General features: G+C 40.5%; 1 protein-coding gene across 1 annotated transcript in view; it reads right to left on the bottom strand.

Moving 5' to 3' along the window:
• The window catches only part of LOC102835862 (ATP-binding cassette sub-family A member 10-like), a 106,072-nt gene that overhangs the window by 69,697 nt on the left and 30,596 nt on the right, over positions 1–5,779 (bottom strand). The window lies entirely within an intron of this gene.

Genomic DNA, 5,779 nt, shown 5'->3' with positions numbered 1-5,779 from the left:
ACTGCTAATATAGGTCATTGATTGGAACCCACTAACTGCTCCACAAGAGAAAGATGTAGTGGTCTGTTGCAGACTGTGCAGACCCGGTCAGGAGTTCGAGGCCCTGTGGGCCCGAGTGTTGCAGACCATACAGGCCGCAGGCTCTGAGGAACAGACTCTAGCCACCTGGAAGACACAGCAAACTATTTTTCATCTTAGTATTCAGTTATGTTTGTTATTAATTCCATACATGAGCCCTTAATATTCACAGATAGATGTAAAAACCTCCTAAAGCCGAGGCCTAAAAGTTCCACAAGCAAGTTTGCTGGAGACAGGCTGCCCAAGGAATTAACTCAAGGTAGATTGGTGACTTCCCAGTCTTTGTTCTAAGAACAATAGGACTGCCATCTTAAAGTGTTTCCAGGTGCAGGCCATTCAACTAGGTTCCTGCAAACCTGGCTCAGGAAGACAACACAGCGGGACCTTCCCTCTCACCTTCCCCCAACTGAGCTCAGGTGCTATAGATATGTTAACTGAGCCTGAGAAACCAAGTTGCGGGCCTGGGATTCGAACCTGCGAATTACGATGTGAGGGTGTCCGAATGTCTGGAAAATTACATATGTTAGCTGTATCTTGTCTTAGTCCCTCCCAGCTTGGTGTGAAGCTCCTCCCCTAAATAAAACGGAGGCGCAGGCTGACCCAGGTGTGAATTACAGGCATGCATTAAGAGCGTGCATTACAGCGTGGAGGGTGTGCTATATGGCTGGCTAGGCATGCGTTACTGACCAGCTAGTAAGGGGTGTGTACTGCCCGCATAGCTAAGATGTTTACTATGCGGGATCTTATTGCCCTCATGGCTAATATGTTCACCATGCCGGATCTGCCGAACGCCAGTTATGCATCCACTCTGGTTTCGGGGTGTCTCTTTGTCTCTCTTGTTGTGTCTCTGTGTCTTCTCTTGTGCTATCCCTATCACCGCCAGATATCCCCACCTCGTGAACCAAACATCCGTGTCGAGGCCGGTCCCTGACAGTGGTCCTTTTCCCTAAAGATTATAACCTTGGAAACCCTATGGGACAGTTCTACTAAGTTCTATGGAGTCACTATGAGTTATAACTGGTTCAAGGGCAATGGCTTTTATATATGTTTAGAATCATATGTGTCTATAGATGATCATGTATTTACTAATATTTTTCTAAAAAGATACCAATTTTAATGAGGGACATGATGGAGGAAGAAGTGGTATCTAGGACGAGAAAAAAACTTTCTTTGTTTTTGCTTTATAGTTGGAACACAGAATATAAAAACTAAGACTCTAGGAAAATTAGAAGTCATCAAAATTGAAATGGAATGATTAAAGATTGACATCCAAGGCATTATTGAGCTGGAATGGACAGGTATTAACCACATTGAATCACACAATCACATGGGTTACTACATCAGGAAGGACAGATGGAAAAGAAGTGGCATTACATTCACCATCAAAAGAGAATTTCAAGATCTATCTTGAAGTACAATGCTGTTTGTGATGGGATAATATCCATCTGCCAATAAGGAGGAACAATTACCACAACTATCATTCAAATTTATACACCAACCACTAAAGTCAATGATGAAAAAATTGATTAATTCTACCAATATTGCCTTGACTTGAAGGACTCTATGGGAAAAATATTGAATGATGCAAAAAAGCATCCAAAGAAAATGGATAAACCTAATGTCCTACCATGTAAACAATCACATAATTCACAATAAAAAAAATTACAGAAAAGAAAATGGAAAACATACAATGTTGCTGTATCAAAAAGAAATGGTCAATGTACAATCATTTCAAGAAATGGTCAATGTACAATCATTTCATATGATCAAGAACCAATGGTGCTGGAGAAAGAAGTCCAAGCTACACTGAAGGAATTAGTGAAAAACAAGGCTTCAGGAATGGACGGGATACAAATTGAAATCTTTCAACAAACTTGTGCAGTACTGAAGGTGCTCACTCTTCTATGCCAAGAAATTTAGAAGACAGGTGCCTGGCCAATAGATTGTAAGACATCCATATTTGTGCCCATTCCAAAGAGAGAGGACCCACGGAATGAGGAAATCATGGAATAATAACATTAACATAGCATGCAAGTAAAATTTTGCTGAAGACTATTCAAAATGGCTGCAAGAGTACATCAAAAAGTCAGATGTTAGAAACTGTCTGAAACTCAACTGTCAGAAACTCAAGCTGCATTCAGAAGAGGACATGAAACTAGGGCTACCACCGCTGATGTCAGACGGATCTTGGCAGAAAACAAAGACCAGAAAGATGCTTACTTGTATGTTACTGACTACGCATAGGTGTTTGACTATATGGATCATGACAACCTACCGATAACATTGAGAAGAATGGATATTCCAGAACACTTGACTGTGCTCATGGAGAAGCTGTACATAAACCAAGAAGCAGTCATTCGAACAGAATAAGGGGATACTGAATGGTTTAAAATCAGAAAAGGTATGAGCCAGGGCTATATTTTTTTCACTATGCTTATTCAATCTGCATGTTAAGCAAATGATCTGAGAAACTGGATTATCTGGAAAATATATTGGATCAGGATTAGAGGGAAACCCATTAACAATCTGTGATATGCAGATGATACAACCTTGCTTACCGAAAGCAAAGAGGACTTAAAATACTCACTAATGAAGATCAAAGACCACAGCCTTTAGTATGGATCGCACCTCAATGTAAAGAAACCAAAAATCTTCACCACTGGAGCAATAGATAACACCATGACAAATGGAGAAAAGATTGAAGTTGTCAAAGATTTCATTTTGCTTGGATCCACAATCAGTACTAATGGAAGCAGCAGTCAAGAAATCAAATGACATATTGCATTTGGCAAATCTGTTGCAAAAGACCTATTTAAAGTGTTCAGAACCAGAGATATCAGTTTGAGGACAAAAGTGCACCTGATTCAAGTCATGGTATTTTCAATTGCTTCATATGCATGTGAAAGTTGGACAACGAGTAAAGAAGACTGTAGAACTGGTGCATTTGAATTATGATGTTGTAGAAGAATATTGAAAGTACCATGGACTGCCGGGAGAACAAACAGGTCTGTGTTGGGAGAGGTACAGCCAGAATGCTCCTTGGAGGCAAGGAAGGTGAGATTTTGTCTCTCATATTTGTTGTTGTTGTTAGGTGCCATTGAGTCGGTACCGACTCATAGCGACCTTATGCACAGCAGAACAAAACACTGCCTGATCCTGGGCCAACTTCACTACTGTTGCCACTCTTGAGTCCATCGATGCTGCTACTTGGCCAATCCATCTCATTGGGGGTCTTCCTTTTTTTCTCTGACCCTCCACCTTACCAAACATGATATCCTTCTCCAGCATTAGGAGACACCAGTCTCTGCAGAAGGACATTGTTAAGTTGTTAGTGCCATCAAGTTGACTCCAACTTACAGTGACCCTGTATAGAGTTTCCAAAGAGCAGCTGGTGAGTTTGAACTATCGACCTTGCAGTTCAAATCAGCCTTGCACCTATCCTACAGCACCACACCAGAACTCCAGGAGAAGAACATTATGCTTGGTAAAATGGAGGGTCAGTGAAAAAGATGAAGGATCCCAAGGAGATGAATTTATGCCATGGCAGCAGCAATGGAATAAAGCTAACAACAATTGTGAGGGTAGTACAGGAGCAGACGTGGTTTCGTTCTGTTGTTCATAGGGTGGCTATGAATCAGAACATTGTCAAATATAGTGCCAGAAAATGAGCCCCTCAGGCTGGAATGCATTCAGAATATGACTAAGAGGAACTGCCAAGTCAAAGTAGCATTGACTATGTTGATGTGAATGGAGTAAAGTTTTCAGAACCTTCAGTTGTTCATTGGGAAAAGGGGAAACCATGATCAGCATTTCTCAAACTGAAAGAATTGAAGAAATTTTTCAACTTTGGATTTGTAATGTTGAAACATTCAAGATATCAGAAGATGCAGAAAGTATCAAAAGAAGTTTGAAAGACTACAATAATTGTATCCCGAAAATTGGTCAAACTTCAACCATTTCAAGACATAGCATATGATCAAGAACACAAATATACACAAGGAAGAAATCCAAGCTGCATTGAAAGAATTGGCGAAAGCAAGGCTCCAGGAATTGACAGGACACAACTTGAAATCTTTCAACAAACTGATACAGCACTGGAGGCACACACTCATCTATGCCAAGAAATTTGGAAGACAGCTTCCTGGCCAACTGATTGGAAGAGATCCATTATTTGTGTCCATTCTAAAGAGAGGAGACCAAATGGACTACGGAAATCATCAAATAACACCGCTGCTGAAGATAATTAAAAACAGCTGCAACAGAAGATGGACAGAGCACATCCACAAATCCAGAAAAGAACATGGAACTAGGGATATCACTGCTGACGTCAGATGGATCTTGGGGCAAAGAGGAGACTATCAGAACGGTGTTTACTTGTGCTTTATTGGCTATGCAAAAACTTTAGATTTGTGCATAATGACAATTTATGGATAACACTGGGAAGAAGGGTACTCCAGAACACTTACTTGTGCTCATGAAGAACCTGTACATAGACCAAGAGGCAGTTGTTAGAACAGAACAAGGAGATATGGAATGGTTTAAAATAAGTAAAGGTGTGTGCCAGGGTTGTATACTTTCACCATCTTTACTCAATCTGTATGCTGAGCAAACAGTTTTAGAAGCTGGATTATATAAAGAAGAACATGACGTTAAGATTGGAAGAATACTCATTAATAACCTATGATATGAAGATGACACAACCTTGCTTGCTGAAAGTGAAGAGGATTGAAAACACTTACTGATGAAAATCAAAGATTACATCCTCCATTATGGATTGCACTTCAATGTAAAAAAACAAAAATCATCACAACTGGACCAGTAAATAATATGATGATAAATGGAGAAAAGACTGCAGTTGTCAAAGACTTCATTTAGCTTAGATCCACAATGGAAGCAACAATCAAGAAGTCAAACAATACATTACATAAGAAAAATATTCTGCAAAAACACTCTTTAAAGTTTTTAAGAGCAAAGATGTCAGTTTGAGTACTACAGTGTGCCTAACCCAAGCCATGTTATTTTCAATCATGTCATATGCATGGGAAAGTTGGACAATGAATAAAGAAAACAGTGTAAGAATTAATGTGTTTGAATTATGGTGTTGGAGAAGAATATTGAAGGTACCATTGACTACCAGAAGAATGAGCAAATCTGTGTTGGAAAAAGTACAATCAGAATGCTCTTTAGAAGCCAGGATGTTGACATTTCATTGACCATACTTCAGACATGTTATCAGGAGTTCATAAAGAAGGACATCATGCTTGGAAAAGTGGAATAGCTGCAAAAAGAGCAAGATCCCAATGTATGGACTGATCCAGTGGCAGCAGCAATGAACTCATGTAGCAACAAGTCTAAGGATGGCACAGGACCAGGCAGTATTTCACTCTGTTGTGCATGGGTCATGGGTCAAAAGCAACTCACAGTACCTAACAGCAACAACAACATGGGTAAAATATTGAATGATGCAGGAAGCATCAAAAGAAGATGGAACAGGGTTTGCCAGGGTGGCGAGACGGTGCTCGTGAGTAGGGGCTCTGGGATCGGGAAAGGGAAGCCGGAGAATTGAGCCTCCCAAGTGGGAATTCACAGTCACACGGCCCTCGTAAAGCTTAGTGCGCCAGAGGCTTAGACCCGTTTCATTGAGAAATCACTGTGCAAGGAATTACAGGCTTTTTGAAAGGGCGCCGCGGCATCCCCAGCT

The sequence above is a fragment of the Chrysochloris asiatica genome, unplaced genomic scaffold (assembly GCF_000296735.1).
Source record: "Chrysochloris asiatica unplaced genomic scaffold, ChrAsi1.0 scaffold00007, whole genome shotgun sequence".
Lineage (NCBI taxonomy): Eukaryota > Metazoa > Chordata > Mammalia > Afrosoricida > Chrysochloridae > Chrysochloris > Chrysochloris asiatica.
This window is presented reverse-complemented; position numbering and strand designations above follow the sequence as displayed.